This window comes from Leptonotus elevatus, chromosome 7, assembly GCF_054856555.1.
Source record: "Leptonotus elevatus isolate MCC_2025b chromosome 7, RoL_Lele_1.0, whole genome shotgun sequence".
Lineage (NCBI taxonomy): Eukaryota > Metazoa > Chordata > Actinopteri > Syngnathiformes > Syngnathidae > Leptonotus > Leptonotus elevatus.
In genome coordinates, this window is record NC_141245.1 from 1,740,186 (window position 1) to 1,759,782 (window position 19,597).

Here is a 19,597-nt window from a genome sequence, read left to right on the forward strand (position 1 = left end):
TTTTACTTTGAGCACCTGCCCCTCCAAAGGTCACTGCATGCACCTGACTTGCAGAAACCCTCATTTAATTTTTCAATACAGTTGTGAACGTGGCCAGCACTGAGAGAGAGGACAAAAATGATGAGTGATGTTGCAAAGAAGTTTACCGTTCTCAAACTTCCCTGGTATGCCATCTGATGAGCTTGAAAAGCAGGCCAAAGACTTGTGTAAAAGTCTTACGTCTGGCAAGTAACGCTCATGCATGGCCCCTTCCCTCCGCCAAGAAACTGTGGAGTGTTCGCCCCAAACTGTGAGTGAGCGTCGTGAAGCAGAGTTTATCTTATTCTGTGGCGAAAAGCAGAACTGTAAAAGCAGAACGAAATTCCACATATAAATTGCAACAATTATCGTGAAATCAACATACTTTTCACATTTTATGCCTTTATTTACATTTCTGACAGAGAGAATTGTACAATCTACTGCGATGCCAAACTGTACAGAACTTAAAAACTTAGAAATACAACAGCAAGAACACACCATACAGGCTGATCTATATTGAAGAATATCCGACATTTTGACTAGCCAGTAGTCATTTTCAAGTGAGGCACCCTCGGCCTCGTTCACCGTGATAAAATCCGCTTTTTCTTCCTTCCCTTGCGTTGGTGATATAAGTGACTAAATTAAAAGTAGATCGTGCGTCCGCTACGCCAAAGCCTTAAATAAACGAGTACTCTAGGCAGAAAAAAACACCTTGGATTTTTCGTACTCAAGGTACCTGTGGCGGTCAATAAATGCAAAATAACAATTTAAGCCGTTATTTCCTAACCGAAAAACGGCCACAAGAGCGGGACCGATACCAGTTTTGTTATCCATCGCGAGTACTGATACCATGAAATATGTCTGGCATTGGCCCGATACTGATACCTACCTGGTATCGGTACTCACCCATCCTTATTTAAGACCACACTATTTAAGAGGGCTCCTCCGTGAGTTATCACCGTATCGTAGTGGAGAGGTTTGCGTGTCCCAATGATCCTACGAGCTATGTTGTCTGGGGCTTTATGCCCCATGGAAGAGTCACCCATGGCAAACAGGTCCTAGGTAAGGGACCAGACAAAGCATGGTTCAAAAGACCCCTTATGATGATAAAAATAAATGGACTTATTTCTCCCTTGCCCGGACGTGGGTCACCAGGGCCCCCCTCTGGAGACAGGCTTGGAGGCGGGGCTCGTAGGCGAGCGTCTGGTGGCCGGGTCTGTATCCATGGCGCCCGGCCGGGCACAGCCCAAAAAGGTAATACGGGTCCCCCTTCCCATGGGCTCACCACCTGTGGGAGGGGCCAAAGGGGTTGCGTGCATAATGAGGTGAGCAGCAGCCAAAGGCGGGGGCCTTGGCGGTACGACCCCCAGCTACGGAAGCTAACTCTTTGGACATGGAATGTCACCTCTCTAGCAGGGAAGGAACCCGAGCTGGTGTGTGAGGCCGAGAAGTTCCAACTAGATATAGTCCACACACAGCTTGGGTTCTGGTATCAATCCACTCCAGAGGGGTTGGACTCTCTTCCACTCTGGAGTTGCCCACGGTGAGAGGCGAAGAGCAGTTGTGAGCATACTTATTGCCCCCCGGCTTGGCGCCTGTACGTTGGGGTTTACCACGGTAGACGAGAGGGTAGCCCCCTTCCGCCTTCGGGTGGGGGGACGGGTCCTGACTGTTGTTTGTGCCTATGCACTGAACAGCAGCTCAGAGTACCCACCCTTTTTGGAGTCCTTGGAGGGCGTGCAGGAGAGCGCTCCCTCTGGGGACTCCCTCGTTCTGCTGGGGGACTTCAACGCTCACGTGGGCAATGACAGTGAGAGGAAGTGATTGGGAGGAAGGGCCTTCTCGATCAGAACCAGCGTGGTGTTCTGTTATTGGACGGATTGTCTATAATGAACACCATGTTCAAACATAAGGGTGTACATATGTGCACTTGGCACCAAGACACCCTAGACCGCAGTTACGCTGGAGAGACTATGTCTCTTGGCTGGCCTGGGAACGCCTTGGGATCCCGCCAGAGGAGCTGGTTGAAGTCTGGGCTTCCCTGCTAAAGTTGCTGCCCCCGCGACCCGACCACGGATTAAGGGGTAGATAATGGATGGATGGATGGATGGATGGATATTTAAGAGGGCCTAGGGAAAAAAAAATGTTGGTGTTGCCTGGTGCATGTCTTACTGGCACATATCACTGAGCTTCAGCTCGGGGCTAAAAATTGAAACGAGTGATTTCGCAAGCTGATATGACTTGCTTGTGCTGCACTCCCCGCACACCGGTGTACATTCAAATGTGCAGACTTGCTAAAGTCCTTGGGGTGAGAAAAACAAAACATGAGTTCCCTTCAATTATTGGAGTGATCAATGTCATTTCTCTAATTCGGTAATGTTTGTTTGCCTGTTCCACTAACAAAGTGCAAAACCCTCTTTAATAATCAATACAGAAAATAACTGTCACCTCTTTGCTGTCCTTAATGAAATAGCCAGCACAACAGCTCACAACTTGAAGTCACCACAAAAGAAAAAAAAAGAGAGAATGTTGTGCTGATACAGGTTGCTTTGCTTGTGATTGTTATTAAAATGTCAATGATTGTGCAGTCTTGTAGTTTTGACCAGTGTACAAGCATGAACCATCAGCTATGCTACTAAGATTCAGGGGGTAGAGCCGATTGTCCAGTGACCGGAAGGCTGGCTGTTCGTTCCCCGCTCTTCCCAAGTCATGTGTCGTTGTGTCCTTGGGCAAGACACTTCACACACATTGCCTCCAGTGCCACTCACACTGGTATCTGAAAGGTAGTTGGAGGGGTTGTAGGCGCACACTGGCAGCCACGCTTCCATCCGCCTGCCCTATGGCAGCTGTGGCTACTTAAGTAGCTTACCATGAATAATGTATCCATTGTAAAGCATCTTTGAGTGTCCAGAAAAATGCTATATGAATCTGATGCATTATTATTATTATTTTTATTATTATTATTGTTGTTATTACTAAGACTGCCGGTCCACACTGAACTAAAAAAATATATATATATCATCATATATAATATATAAATCGGGGGTTAATTTATTTAATCATGATTTTGAGATTTTAAAAAGAAAATGCAAAATTAACTTAAAATGAGGGCCTAACTGTATAACGTGGGGTATAATGTGCAATATTTTTACTCTATGGTGGGAGATCACTGCCTTTGATTCATATTTGTAATCAAGATGTATTTTTCAGATATTTGAACTGATATTTGGTCCAGTAAATAATTGGTCCCAGGTTGTACACCATAAATGAAATTGTCAACAAATTCTAATTAATTTACACACAAGGGAAAGATGAGTTTATGTTGCCAAATGCCATGTTCTTCTTAACAGTAACAGTAACACAATGTATTTTTTAGATAGATATAGATATTCAGTCCCGCAGGCGCTTATTTATTATGGACGGCAATGACGTGACGTCAACACAAGTAGATGTCTACAACTCTCCGTAGGTCGCCTCCTTTCCCAAAAACATTTCTACCTCCTCCTGCCTCCCTATTCTGGTGATATGAGATTGATAAGGCACTGATTTACATATAAATCCATGTGATAAGGCGATCCTCGACACCACGCGGGACAATATGTACTTCTGCAAATTCGGTGTTACATGACGTCGTGTTTTGGGTGTACTCACTCGATGTTGTGCTTTGTGCTTAATGTGAACGAGTAGCCTACATAAAAATAAAAATAAAAATAATTAATTTTAAAAAATCTGAATTGGGAAGCACGCACGGCAGTGTGAACATAGCCAAATGTGGCTTGCAGTAGTTTGTTCAAAAACATAAAGTTTCTTTAGTGTGACGTCATCTGCCACTGGAGCGCTTCTCTTGGCTCAGAGACAGACATATTTGTATTTTGCTCGCTAACAGCTAATCAGAATGATCATGATCATCATTCTTCAGACTGCAAGTAATGGTACATTCATTCAAATCTTATCTAAAAACATAATGACGCTTTTCACAGTTCTAAACACCTTTTTTGTTTTACTTTGTTTGTTTTTGCTTGTATTTTGAATGTTTGCCATTTTATTTCATGAAACCATGACAGTGAATGATCTCACAAACTATGACTTCTCAGCCATGTATGGAGCTGAGTATCGTGTCAAAAGAAAGCAACACTGTCATAAGTGAGCTTCCGTGTGAGACCTGATGCTTGCTTTAATCAGCAGCAGGTTTTATCTTATGGTGGTTGTTTTTTACTTGTGGCCACGATGTTGTAACGCGTTACGGGAGTCAGTAACTGTAATAATATTACATAAATATATTGAGTAACTTGTTACATTACCTCGTTACTGCCCAAATGTAATATATTACTGTAACGCGTTACCCCCAACATTGGTGTTCACACAACAATGGCGTACACGTCAGCGAAAATAGCAAAACAAAGGAAACACCACCTATGCACAGTTAGACCACACTCTGCGCTAGACTTTGACACGGGTTTGGAGCCCAACGTGTCTTCTGTTACACATGAATGTAACTATTTGCATACATCTTCGAAAGGGGTGAATGTGAAAGGGTGTACCGTTACCGTGTCTGTCTGATCATGTGCCTGTGCGTGCAAGAAACAGACAGAGAGACATAGAGAGACTAAGAAGAGAGACAAAGAGAGAGGGGGTTGAAAGAGATGTGCTGATAGGGCAGTGGGGCAGATATAGGAAGGGGGCTACTTTCAGGGGATTTGCAGTAATTATATGACAAAACGCTGGTGAGTCTCACTGGGTGCACAGCACAGGCACACGGGTCAGGGGACAGAGCACTCTGGGCCGGGTAATTTGTAAATGTCATTCAGGTGGAGTCTTCTGTTAGCCAACATAGAGGGGCGATGAGTGGTGAAAAGCTGGGGGGTTTTAGGGCGTTAGTGTCAAGGAAGGAGCTGTGTCGTCTTTTCTCATGTAGATTCATTCTACAGCAGATGTCAAGTCCCTTGTTTCTTTTGTCTGCGATGAACTGTGCACACATTTCTGCTGGACAAATGACATGTTCAGTGATATGACTATTACTAAACATGAGCACGTAAATATGGATAGAGGAAAGAATAAATGTGGGAATAAATACAAACCCCAATTCCACAATGTCCCAACCTCAAGGCAGGACATTGTGTAAAACATTAATAAAAACAGATTACATCCATCTATCCATTTTCTTAACCACTTATTCCAATGATTTGGAAAATCATTTGCATCCTATATTTAATTGAATACACCAAACCCTATGACATTTTAAAACTTTTTTTTGCAAATGTTCACTCATTTTGCCGTTTGACTTTTTGCAGCACACTCCAAAAAGAACTGAGAACATGGTTACCACAGTGTTACATCAACTTTCCTTTTAACAACACTCAATAATAAGCATTTGCAAAATTAGGACAAATTGTTGAAGCTTTGTAGGAGGGAATATTTCTAATTTTAGCTTGATGTACAACTTCAGTTGCTTAACAGTCCGGGGTCTTTATTTAATTTTGCACTTCATAATGTGCCACACATTTTCAATGGGAGACAGGCTTGGACTGCTGGCAGACCAGTCTAGTACTGGTATGCTTTGACTACAAAGCTAGACTGTTTTAACAGGTGTAGAATGTGGCTTGGCATTGTCTTCCTAAAATAAGCAGTGATGGCCCTGAGAAAGACATATGTTACAGTGTTCCCTCGCGTTTCGCTGGTGATACGTTCCAACCACCCAATAAGTGAATTACAGCACAGTAGAGGTGGACTTTTTTTAAATTAGTATTTTGTGTGTGTGGAGGAGGGGGTGGGGGGGCATTTGTACCTCATTTCTACCTCTATTAAGACACACACACACTTGACAAGGATGCAAAAAAAGACCCAGATGCACGATTCACAATTCTTAAAAAAAAAAAAAGACAGATTTATTGTATTAACAACAGGGATCTGAAAGTATCAACAAAAATTCACAGCAAGGCTGGATAAAAACAAGTAGCAACGCTGGTGAAAACTAGGAACAAAAAGTAGGCACGTAAATTCACAGCAATAGCTGGAGGCAAAAACTAACTTCAGTAGCCAAAGAAACAAAAGGCATAGGCTCTAACATGAAACAATGCTTGTGTCCAAATCAACAAGGCTGGGTCCTCCAAAGGCCGAATTTGTCGGCTGCATGACATCACTCCTGTCGCGACTCGACAGCATGCACGGACTTACATATGAATGGATTGTCAATGCTGCTTGTCGGTAGCGCATTGACCGACACTCCATTCATGTGTAAGTCTGTGCGTGTTGTCGAGTCACGCCGGGAGTGACATCATGCAGCCGACAAATTCGGCCTTCGTAGGACCCAGCCTTGTGAATTTGGACACAGGCAAGGTCAGGCTCGCAGGACAAACTGACAACAGACAAGGGAAGGACACAGGTGGAGACAATCAACATGACAAAGAAACACAAGGGCAGGAAGTAAAGTTCCTGAAACAAGACGAAACAATTACTTCATAAATAAAAACAATTAGTATAGCTAAATATTAGGGCTGGGACGATCCGCTTCTGTCACGATCCAATCTGGATCCCGCTCCCCTGGTGGCGATCCGATATGTATTGTGATATATTAAAAAAAAAATTGGGCCTTTTTTTTTCATAAACTCATTGTTTGTTTTTTAATCAGGAAAAGTGATACTAGCACGCATTTTAAATTCCATCCATCTGTTTTGGAAATTCAAGGGAAAAAACAAATGTGAATTGCATGACACATTGATCATCGACACTTGGAAGTTGTAACGCACCTGTCTTGTTCTGAGCGTCGCTTCCCCATCGATTGAGAGCGGTGCGCCCCGCCGTTGGGTGCCTCCCTCCGCTCCGGTCCTCCAAGCGGAGCACCTTGCGGATGCCGGTGGAGAGGATCCATTCATGATGATTTTGCAATCCTTCTATTCAAATTGCTGCTTCCACCTCACTTATCAGCTTTATCACCCATTGATAAATGTAAATGTGTCCCTCACATACCAATGCAAATACAACGTAACTGTAATGCAGTGCACACAAAAAAAAATACTATCCAAAAGCAGGACTTAACCCAGACGGGGCAACCATTATGAACAGCTAAGGTGTTAATCTGCTAATTAGAATATGTTTGAGGCATAAATGGCCTCATAAAAAGGCTGTTGTAAAGATTTATTGGGCAAATTGTTACATGTAGTCTCTGGGAGAATCCACACAGATTTGATAGGGGACGCCCTAATTTAAATGTCCCTCCACGCAGAGTGCACACATTTCATGAAGCTTCGTAAATGACACGGAAGTTGATGGGAGAATCTGAGCTGCCAAAAAAGTGCACACAGGAGAATATGCCCTGAACTGGCTGATTGCTGCAGAAGGCTGAAGGTGAAACGCTAACAGTGAACACTTTCACCCAGCTGGCGGAGTGCACTTTGAACACTGGTCCACACCACACCACACCACACCACCCAGCTACCATAAGACTATTCAGGATGAATGAACACACAGATTCACACAAATATACACTTCAGTAAACAGACAATCTTCATCCATACACTAATTGCTTTCTTGCTCTCACTTGTTCACACAAGAAAACAGCATTGATATGCCCCTTCCCTTAATACTGATGACACTATTTCTGTTTGGTAGCGATGATGCATTGTAGCTGTGATGATGTGGATTCTGATGGCTAACACACTCCATCAGCCAGGGACTTGCTCTCAGCCGCACAGCTTTGTTTATGTGGAAAACCATATTAATCTCAATTACTATTGAGAGGTAGTTAAATCAAATGTGCGATGCGAGCACAGGAACAGAAGAAAAAATAAAGTATCTCATTCCAAAATTCTTTGCCTTCGAATGTGATACCAAAGCTATGGGTAATAACTGCATTTTATGATGCAATAGGAACACCAGTGCCTCGTCACCCGGAGGTGAAAGCTATTGATGTGGACAGACTCACTTAAGGGATGCATAACTTCAGCACTACATCATGTTTCTTATGCATTCAGTCATGGGTCATGCTCAACTAACCTTTACATTTGTATACATCTGTGTACCACCACTAATGTTACACGTAGCCTAAGTTTTACTATTCAGTGTGTTTTGAATGCAAAATGCTAATTTCGTCTTGCGAACTGCGATGCAAAACCACTGGGGCACCCAAAGAGAGAAATGACAGAGAACAATATGATTGCGGTGATGGCGTATTGCACAACTGCTGGTTAGCAACTAGGATCTGAGAGTTGAGTCCCGGATGACAGGTTGCTGGAAGCGAACAGGTGCACAGGGAATGTGGGCAAGATGACAGGCTGGGAACAAGGAGCAAAAATAAACAACAGTTAGAATAAAAGTTAGAATAAAAATTCAAAAAATTTGAAAGGGTCTGAAGCAAGAACATACATATTGACTGGATAGATTCATCATAGATCTTTGACAATATGGTGGCATACGAGTCCGAGACCGGCCTAAGAAGGACAGTAGATGACACTGGCAACAGTTGCTAAGGAACTCTGGCGCAACACAAATGAAATAACTCACAATCACTCACACATAATATGGAGCCAAGCTGAGCCTGACAGACGTGATTGCCAACCCCAAAAAGCAAGAATATTTTTGAAAGGCTGAAGTAAATAGTTCTATACTTTATTTACTTAAACATACATGTTCAAATTTGCCTAACAGAAAATCCCGATTATTTTTCTCTCAACCTCGATTTTCCAATAACGATTAAGATTTCTTTGTAAAATAAAAATTACACAAATTATTTTGAATGTCTTTTATTTAAAATTAATTTTTCTTTCTTTGAACTCAAAGTGCCAGTGAATTTAACTCTGTTAATAGACACAGAACAATCCCTCGGAATTAAGAGCATTTTATACAAAAGACTTGAGCTATGTTCTTAATTAAACCAATAATGAAAGAAGAAAGTGCATACACCATTTGAAACAAAATTAAACAAGAGAAAAGGTAGTCAGTCAGTCTGTAAACCAAACAGTCTGTCAGCAAGCCAGTCTGCCAACCAGCCAGCCAGTCAATCAAGACAGTCAGGTGAGGTAGGTAGGCAGCCAGGCTCAGGGTGATGTGCTACCGTCACATTCTTTCTGTTCATATGTAAACATAAATCCATGATAAGTGCAAAATAACAATAATAATAATAATAATACAATAATAATATTAATATGCAAGATGACAATTACCCTCAACAAACACAAATATGCATCCCTAATACCAGTGAAGGTAACAAACAGAATGATCCCTTGGCATTATGAGCACATCATCTTTAAAATAGACGTCAGATCTCTCTGCTCTTCATAAAACAGAAATTAATAAATAAAGTGCAAAGTTGCAAACCGTTAACTTTTGTAAAATGAATAACCTACAATCAGTCAAGTCAGTCTGTAACCCGTCCAATCTGTCAGCAAGTCAGTCTGCCGGTCAGTCAGCCAGCCTTCAGGTAGGCAGGCTTCAATTTTCGTGAGAGGAACACAAGTCAGTCTCGTTGCAACCATACCATTTCCACACTACAGATCTACTTTTTTAGCAGCATTTATTAAAACCTTTTAGATCAGTGGTCCCCAACCACCGGGCCTGGGCCACTTTGGACCGAGCTGCAGCAGGCCGCACAGTTGAAAAAAAAAAAAAAAAGACTGTACTTCCATGGAATTGATTAGCCAAGGCTTAAAAATATTTGATTTTGAAAGTGACCGGATTCTCTCTGTTTACGATAGACTCTTGACGCATGTCAAGATGCTAATTATCTCAGTCGCGTAGCGCTGATGCTAATCGACAAGTTAGCAAAATGAGTAAAAAACAGACTCTTTCGGAAAGTTTCTTTGCAACGGAGAAAAGGCCCAGTGATGAGACAACACAGGAGCCTATGACCGGAGGAGGAACGCGCATATCAAATACACCGTACTAAAACAATTCAAATAGGGATAAAAATTTAAGCAGTATAGAAAATTATGTAATACAGGGTTTTTTCCTGGCTCAAAATGAGGCAGAGGTGGTATCATCCTGACTATGATGGGTGACTACCAATACCAGGTATCGATATTGGTGCCAATAGCAGTCGGTACTCGTGGCGGTACCTATACCATTATCGGCCGCCCTCCTGCAAGTCATTTTACGATCAGGGACTAGAAATTAGAAATTATATCAATACAAAGTTGTCATTATTCTTGTCATTTTTTAACTACAATCATTAAAACTTCATCCACTTGTACATATCAAATTGTAAATAGAGTTCAGCGTTGTTGTAAAACACTATTGTTTATTGTATATACAGTACTGTGTTTTTATGACTTTGGCGATGACTGGAGTGCGGCACCTCTGCCTCGCAACCAGGAAATGGCGTGTGCAACGGTTGCTCCATAATCTGTTTCTTCTTCGGTACATTAAAGTTTTAAAAAAGAAAAATAGAAAGCTGTTTCTTCTTCGATTGTTGCTTCAGGTTTTTCCGGTGAATTGCTTTGTTTTTTTTCTGAGAGCTCAGTATTGTTCATTCGGTAATTTTACCGATTCGACATGTCATCATCATTGCTCTTTTTTTTCATTTTATTTTGTATGTGCGTGAGTATGTTCATGTGCGTGTGTGTGTGTGCATGTCTGCATGTGTGCGTGTGTGTGAGTGTGTACTCATTAATTCACCTAAAACCTATTAAAAATCCCATACCGTTCACCTAAACCGAATACTTCAGAATCCAGCTAGAGTCGTGAGGTTGTCAGGAGACCCGGGGAAGGATTAAAGAAAAGAAAGGAAAGTGAAATCCAGCACGATGAATTGCTCTTGATATAGTGCCTCCATAATGGCGCAACACTGCAACTGCAGTTAAAATGCCTTGCTGCCAAGCGCAATAAACACAGCTGGATTGCTGTGTTGAGCGATATCAGTGGCTCAGGCTGGAGGTGGCGAGCAAATTAGGTGGAGGTGGCCGCCTCAGAATTTTGTACACAGGGAAAACCTTGACTTAATTATGTAATATAGACCTAATATTTCAGTGTTTGATAAAATAATAAAACAATCTCCTGTGTCATCTCCAAATTAATTCACCAAATAGGCTATATTACCCCAACACATGTAAATAAATTAAAATACAGTACTGGTTGTACGAAATCATATTTTAAACAATACCGTGGCACTTGTCCCACGTACTCCTTTCACACAAACACTCCCTGCTCTGCCTCTTTTTTGTGTGTGTGTCCCGCCTCCCCGACAACCAGGGCGGACAGGGTGTTCTTGACATCACAGCATGTGATGATCGGGTGGGAGCTTGTCGGTTATAGTCTTGTAGTGTGGCTACATGTCCGGTCCACGGCACAGAGCGAATTTATCGGATAATCATGTCATGTCATGAAAGACAAAAAAGTTGTTTGAGCTTGGTATAAGACTGCGCTCGTGGGAAGAAGCGGAAATGCAGAGGAAACTACGGTGGCTTAGATTAACCAAAAATGGTGCGGTTTTGAAAATCGAACGTACAGATTTGAACGTTTTTTAAATCGTTTTGACCAGAAAAGACGATAACGGTTCAAAATCGATTTATCGAGCAGCCCTAATGTATAGCATAAGCTGAAATGCCACAAATAATGAACCATTCCAAAGACAGTGCATAAAAAGTTGCAACACAGAATTAAAGGTGCATTGTGGAACTTGTCACTATTTTACTCGCGACTGCCACCTCTAGCTACTCCCTGACTCCCATCCCCCAAGAAACTGTGGAGTCTTCGCCCCAAATACTCCACACTGAAGGAGAGATACAAGCTGATAAGCGCAGTCGCAGTTAAAAAGTCAGTGCTCTAAGTACTCATCTGGGCATTGGTGGAACATGCATGATGTGGAAAAACCTTTAACCTTTAAAGCAAGAACTGCTCCCTTTTGTTTTGTTTTTCGAGATTCGCAGGTAGCATTATGTATAACCGAAACATAGTGAACTGTACTTCTGTCAACCTATAGAGTGTGTGTAATGCAGATCACGTCGTGAAGTGATAACAAAATAAATATGAATACATGAAAATATATTTACATATTTTTTTATTCAAAGGATAGGACATTAAAGGGTGTTGATGAGAAGTGAGGCATTAGTGCCTTTGCCTTTGCCTTTAAAAATAAGGAAAAAAAGTACTAAATATGATGTTCATGTCATTAGCGAATCAGGTAGTATTCAAGTTACATTACTATAATATTATTGTACGTTGATTAAAACATTTTTTATCAGGTAACTGTATCAGACTACATCTTAAAAGTAACTTGCCCAACCCTCCTTCCATCTACAGTGGTCTATGTGCCCTAACCTTTTTAGTCTAGAAGGGGGGGATTTAATAACATTATTAATTAGTAACATTATTAAAAATAATAACATTTTGTGATTAAGGCAGAGAGTCAACCAGTTGGCATAACGTCAGCAGTCATTCTAAGAAAAAAAATGGAAGAACATCAGAACATCTATACATGTAGTCATAAGCTCAATTAATTTGAGATAATGTGTGCTGTTTTTACTTTTTATTTATTTATTTAGTACCCTCTCCCCATGCCCCCGTACCCCACCCCCATGTATAAAGCAGCAAAGACGGTATTTCTACAGTATTTCTAATTTTCAGCTTTGGGGGCATAGTTGCAATTTGCAAGGTCACAGTGCCTGCCAGTGAGCTTCCTACGGTATAATCACAGCACCATCTACTGTTATCAAATGAAACCTCATAAAGCCATTCCACTCTAACAAACAGCAAAAACTTAACAATGGAAAGTCATCATTTAAATGCAACGTATCAGCTACCTATTAACAAGGGTGAAGAAACAGTGAAATCCTTTGTGTGTGTGTGGGTGTGTGTATGTATGTATATATATATACCATTTAATATTTAATAAACATTTAATAAATGTTTGCATATTACATTTATAATATTTGTTCATGTCAACATATTGGGGTCATTTTTTTCCTATTTGAAATTATGCAATTAATTAACTGATTAGAAAAAGTGTAGGATGAGCGTGTGCAGTGGATCAAAAAATGATGAAGACGTCCTCGTAACATTAAATGTCAAAGGAATTAACACATATTGCGAGAAAATTTTTGGGGATTATTTTTATTAAGCGATTAATCGTGATTAATCAAAATTCTAAAATGTGATCAATCTGATTAAAAACTTTAATCGTTTGACAGCTCTAATATATATATATATATATATATCCTCGAACTGGACAAGCCAAACAACTACAACATCATCATCATCATCATTATTATTATTAAATAGGTTTATGTGAACGTAAAATGAACAAAATGAGTTTGTGAGTTCTAGCTGGAGAAAACAAGTAAGGAGCAGACAAATAGTGGCCCAATCACTTTTTGTTTCCAGTGAGGTTTGTGAAATCTTCTTTAGGTCCCAGCAAGCAGATCTTATTATCCAGCCACATGCTGTCAATCTTGAAGCCACTGCATAGTAAAAAGCAGAGTGTGCACACCTCTCACCCCCAACAGCTCTCTGTCGCTTCCCTGCTGCAATCCAGCCTGGGTTTGCCTCTCGTTGCTGCTCCTGCCGCTACACTGAGAGGGAATTTACATTTTAATAGACAGAGCCATTCCCCATCTCTGAATGAGGGTATGTGTTTAGATGAACAGCAGGAAAGCAGCCAGCTGCCCAAGTTTCCAATGAACCCTCCAGACAATCCCTGGGCCAGACAAAATGATATTTCCAGTCACTGGGTCTCTTTGTCTGCAGCTTACTGTAGCACACAGAAACATTGAAATATGCATTTTACTTTTAATTAGAAGAAGGAAAAAAAGATATTCCCCGAGTGATTTGGTGCCACTTAAACAGTGATAATGAAGATGAAAGGCTTTGTATGACCTGTAATGTTGGATTTTAGAGACTCTAAGGAAACTGTATATGAGTGAAAGGTGGCATGTCCGTAGTCCCGAGTGCTCACAGAGCATGACTGTTCCATCACAGCTGCCATTAAGCACCAAACAAAAGGCATATGAAGAGCCTGCCAGTGAGGAAACAGCGATGGGAACAAATGGTCCTCGTACTTCTGCTCTCTCACTAGGCTTCCTGATGAAGTGGCAGCCCCCAGACGTTAGCAGGTAAAGGGGATGGGTCCTCTGTATATATTACAGCAATATTCAGGCATTGGATGCTGAAAAGGCTCTCACAGCCTGCTCAGACACTGCAGTACATGCTTTTTCTGACTAAATGTGTGAATGCAGACTCAAACATTCACATCATGTTATTCTGGAACCCCAAAAAAGTGCAATATTCTCAGAGTCGGAATAACATTGACATTTTGATTGTTCCCAGTCAAAACATTTATTGGCTATTTTCAAGAAAATAAAAGGCAGTATGATGAATGAAAACATAATGATGAGGCAATCATGAGCAATCTATTTACTGTATGTATAGTCAGGATTTTTCCTGTGTACAAAATTCAGAGGTGGCCACCTCCACCTTATTTGCTCGCCACCTCCAGCCTGAGTGACTGATAATGAATGAATGCTTTAACATGATAAGAGTCATATTCTTATTGGAACTAATATTCTTATTGAAACATGGAAATATTATATGTTGCCTGTAAAAAAGGAAAGCGAGCCAGTTGAATTTACAGAATACATGCATGTCATGGCGCATGGTCAAGATTAGGGATGCTCGATACCACTTTTTTCCCTACCGATACACAACTTTAAGTCACCGCTACTGATACCCAATACCGATAACACTAGTAAATAAAATGTTCCACCCATAAATGACAGATGATTTTAAAAAAAAGGCCTATATATCCCAATATATTATCTTTCCTTAAAATTGCATGAAGTTAATGGCAATTTATATTATGTATTCATATCATTCTAATTTCTCGTCCTTGATCATAAAACGGCCATCGGTCACCGCCGTGAGTACCGTCCGATACCTTAAAATAAGACTGGTATTGGCACCGATACCTGGTATCGATAGTCATCTATCATAGTCAGGATGATACCCTCTCTGCCTCAATTTGAGCCAGGAAAAACCCTGATAGTGTATTGCTTTCATGTTTTCACCAGCCCATTCTACCTCTCAGGGAATTTATTTAGCCTTTCACCAGTCCATACACAATATATGAGGGACATATAATGTGTAATTAAAAATAGAATACACTTTAGTGTAAGATTGCCACTGGATGCGCTTATGGTGAGAGGAGAAGAGAGTGAATTGAACCCTAACATGATTGGCTAATGGGAAATAACTTATATCAAGGACCCAAAAGTGCTGAAATTAAACAAAGGAATCCATCCTTATAAAATTACTAGGGATGCACGATAATGCTATTTTCAACTGATACACCAATCGTCAATCAATTGTTTGCAAAATTAACTTGAATACAAATGTACTTTTGTGTCCAACTATAAGTACAAATACATCAAAACAATGTGTAACACACCATGAAGCTGAATTGTATTGATATCTCTTCTTCAAAGACAACCAGTAACTCATTTTGAGTTTGCCAAAACAAAACAGTCATGTTTAAAAAATGCAACACTGCGAGGGTACATTTTGGGGACACAGAACTTGAGCCACAACTACAACAGACTAACTCGGCAAGTCTATTATTATTGGCAAATTTATTTATTATCTGGTTTATCTGTATGATGTCAAATTGGTTGATAATTGCCGATAATTATCGGCCACCGATATCGTTCATCCCTAATAATTACATAAACGCATCATTGATCAAAGCGGAACAAAAACCCACAATCTCATAACTTTTCTATTTCTTTTTTAAATGTGTATATTGCTCGTGTCGGGCCAAAACTATGGGTAGAATTATGTGCCACATATTTGATTCAAATTGAAATCTGAATGAGATTTCAATTTGAATCGCTAAATTTGAACAATTGCATTGAAAAACTCAATTGTAATTACGTAAATTGAGTTTATGTTGTTTATTTAAAATAACTGAATTAAAACAATTTGAATAACAAAAATTTAATTTGTATGGTTAATTTTGAATCACTGAAATTAAATACTAAATCTGAATTATAAAATGTGAATGTGAAGAGAAAAAAAAATCTAAATTCATTAATTTATATGTTCTCATTTAGTTAGAGATGAAAAAAAAAAGATCTCTACTCAAATTTAGTTCGTTTGACAAACTTCTGGGTACTATAGGAAGAGCAATGGATTTCAGAGACACAAATCTAATCTTTGCAATCAGTGTCTTTGTTTTCCGCTGAGGTCACTTAACCCAGAATGCTTATTTACGGGTCAACATAAACAACGTTCATTAGTATTGCCACCTGCCAAGTTTCCCACACACATTCCCAGCTGTCGAGACACTTTTGGAGGGGAGGGCTTCTCCGTGGAGCGACGGGTGGCAATGGACTATGTGCACAGAGGGCACAAATCTCATGAGGCACCGCCTTGATTTTCATTTTTACGTGCTTCTAATGCTTTAATGTGTTGTACTCTGTTTACGTAGATGATCGATGTTTCTGGTCTTTTGAATTTTCCGTGTCTGTATGTATGTAACATATGTGATAAACTCCTCGATCCCAAGGCGTTCCCAGGTCAGCCGAGAGAGTCTCTACAGCGTGTCCTGGGTCGTCCCCAGGGCCTCTCGCCGGAAGGACATGCCCGGAACACCTCTTAAGGTAGGCGTCCAGGAGGCAGCTAAACCAGATGCCCAAGCCACCTCAACTGGTTCCTCTCAACGCGGAGGAGTAGCGGCTTGACACTGAGTCCCTCCCGGATGACCAAGCTTCTCACCCTATCTCTAAGAGAGAGCCTGGACACCCTGGGGAAGAAACTAATTTCGGCCAATTGTATCTGGGATCTTGTTCTTTCGACAATGACCCACAGCTCGTGACCATAGGTGAGGGTAGGAACGTAGATTGACCGGTAAATCGAGAGCTTTGCCTTTCGGCTCAGCTCCTTCTTTACCACAACGGACCGATACAGAGTCCGCATCACTGCAGACGCTGCACCGATCCGCCTGTCGATCTTACGCTCCAACCTACCCTCACTCCTGAACAAGACCTCAAGATGCTTGAACTCCTCCACTTGGGGCAGGATCTCATCCCCAACCCCGAGAGGGCACTCTACCCTTTTCCGACTGAGGACCATGGTCTCGGATTTGGAGGTGCTGATTTTCATCCCAACCGCTTCACACTCGGCTGCGAACCGCTCCAGCGAGAGTTGGAGATCACGGCTTGAAAAAGCCAACAGCACCACATAATCTGCAAAAAGCAGAGATGCAATGTTGAGGCCACAAAACTGGACCCCCTCAACGCCTCGGCTGCGCCTAGAAACTCTGTCCATAAAAATTATGAACAGAATCGGTGACAAAGGGCAACCATGGCGTAGTCCAACCCTCACTGGAAACGAATTTGACTTACTGCCGGACAAATGCGAACCAAACTCTGACATTGGTCGTACAGGGACCGAAAAGCCCGTTCAATGATCAACTTTGTAGTCGTGTCATTGGATTTGCGGCCGCATGTGTTGGACACTCGGGTGGAGATGTACAACTGTGTGTTGTCAGCGGAGCTATGGAAATTCACTCCATGTCGCCTAATGACACCGTCAAGAGGGAGCATATATAAATTAAATAATAAACTACCTAAAATTGAACCCTGAGGCACACCACATGTTACTCCATAGACATTTGAGGAGCATGTATATTAACTTACCATAAAAGTCCTCTCAGTGGAGTAGGATAAAAAACATTTATGTACAGCACAAGAGAGGCCAGCCAAATATTTTAGTCTATTTAAAAGAATGGTATGGTCCACTGTATCAAAAGCAGCGCTCATATCCAACAACACCAACACAGTCAGCTTTTAGCAATCGAGATTACACCTAAAATCATTTATCTTAACAAGCGCTGTGCTATGGTTTATCCTAAAACCTGATTGATACTCTGAAGAAAACAATTCAGAATGTTTAAAAGCTCTTCTCGAAATAGTCCATAGAGTGTTTTAAAAAGTGGTGTTGGGATCGGGTCTAAAAGACATGTGTGGACCTTGGGGTAAGAAAACCTTATCAAGCGACCCACAGGATCACTGCACACTGTGTTTCCTTAATTGATAACATATTTACTAATATTTTAAATATTGATATGAAATGTGGATTACTAATTAATGATATTAGTGATCACTTGCCAATCTTTATATTAGTAAATAAGAAATACAAAAACAAAAAAGTATGGTAGTGAAACGTATCAGACAAAGATCTGAACATGAAATAAATGCCCTGAACCAAAGCTTATCAGAACTAAGTTGGGATAACGTTATAATGGAAAAAGATGTAAATAAAACATATAATAGTTATACGATCAACATTGCCCTGTAATAATGCATACAAACATACATACATACATACATACATACATACATACATACGAATAGATCTAGCCAATGAATGACAAAAGAAAAACCCTTTATAATTAATTAATTAAATACAAAAAATATAAAAATAAATTGACAAGCATAATTAAAACCTGTAAGAAAAAATATTACTGGAAACTAATGGAGAAGAACAAAAACAATATAAAAAGCTTGTGGAGTGCAATAAATATGGCAATGAACAAAAATTTTAAAAAATATTTATCTTCCTGATTATATGATGAAAGATTAAGAAAAAATAATAAATGGAGAAGCTTTGGCAAATACATGCAATATTTTCTTTGTCAACATTGGCCCACAGTTGGCATCGAATAATGATGCTCCACATATGAATGTGAAGCCATAGTAACTTAAAATAATACAGTGCATTCATTGTTTCTGTCACACCGCGGTGAGGTTGGCTTGTCATTTCCTGTTTTATTTTGAAAATTCTGACTCCTTTCGTTTCAGGTCACTTGCCCTTCCTCGTGTGGTGTCAGTGTCAACCCTGATTCCTGATTGTGTCCACCTGTTTCCCATTACCCTCATGTGTCTGCGTCTCCCCTGTCTTGTGCCTAAGTGTTTTCGTCAGAGCCACTCAAGCCAGTCACAGTCCTCAGCCTTGTTGTCCTGTCTCTTGTGTGAACTTTGGTTTGTAACTTTGTATAGCCACAGTATAGTTTTAGTTAAGGAGTGATATTGTTTTGTTTGTAGTTTAGACATCCTCCCTTTTGGAGCGCCTTTAGTTTAACATTTAAAATAAACGTTATAAAACGTTTAGCATAAACCTAGGGAAGGGCGCCGAGGACGTTAAAAGACGTCCCCTATGTTTTTTTGTTTTTTTTTTGGAAACGGGTGCAGGAAAGCCTTGGGCAGCTGTGCTGAAAGTATCAGGCAGATCTGATTAGTAAAAGACTCGTTTTGGCCCCTAGAGGGCAGCGATGACTCTCTTTGCACAAGGTTGGATGGGCCGCCCACCGTGGGCGTCAGTAGAAGACGTGAGGCGGAGCTAGAGTGTTGAGGAGACAATGGCTGATGAAGCCACAATGGCTGACCAAGCAACCGGTTGCAAGCAGCTCACGCTTGAGCATTTTTTTCAAAGACGGAAAGCATCAATCAATAATAAAAAGCGCATTGATGTCGACGATGATGATGACTCCGAGCTTGACGCCAAAGTTGGAAGCCTTGACGCGACTGTTATGATCACGTAGTAAGCCTCACCGGCTAAGCGCGGCTAGCGCTGCTAAGGCCGGAAAACGCGCACAATA

The 19,597-nt window shown here is 40.9% G+C and overlaps 1 protein-coding gene across 1 annotated transcript in view; it reads right to left on the bottom strand.

Annotated features, from left to right (window-relative positions):
- Positions 1-7,598: 7,598 nt before the first annotated feature.
- Positions 7,599-19,597, bottom strand: part of LOC147170352 (dehydrogenase/reductase SDR family member 13-like) — a 51,661-nt gene continuing 39,662 nt past the window's right edge. The window contains exon 6 of the transcript XR_015095580.1: positions 7,599-8,288. The gene's annotated coding sequence lies outside the window, so the exon portion shown is untranslated. The remainder of the gene's footprint in view (positions 8,289-19,597) is intronic.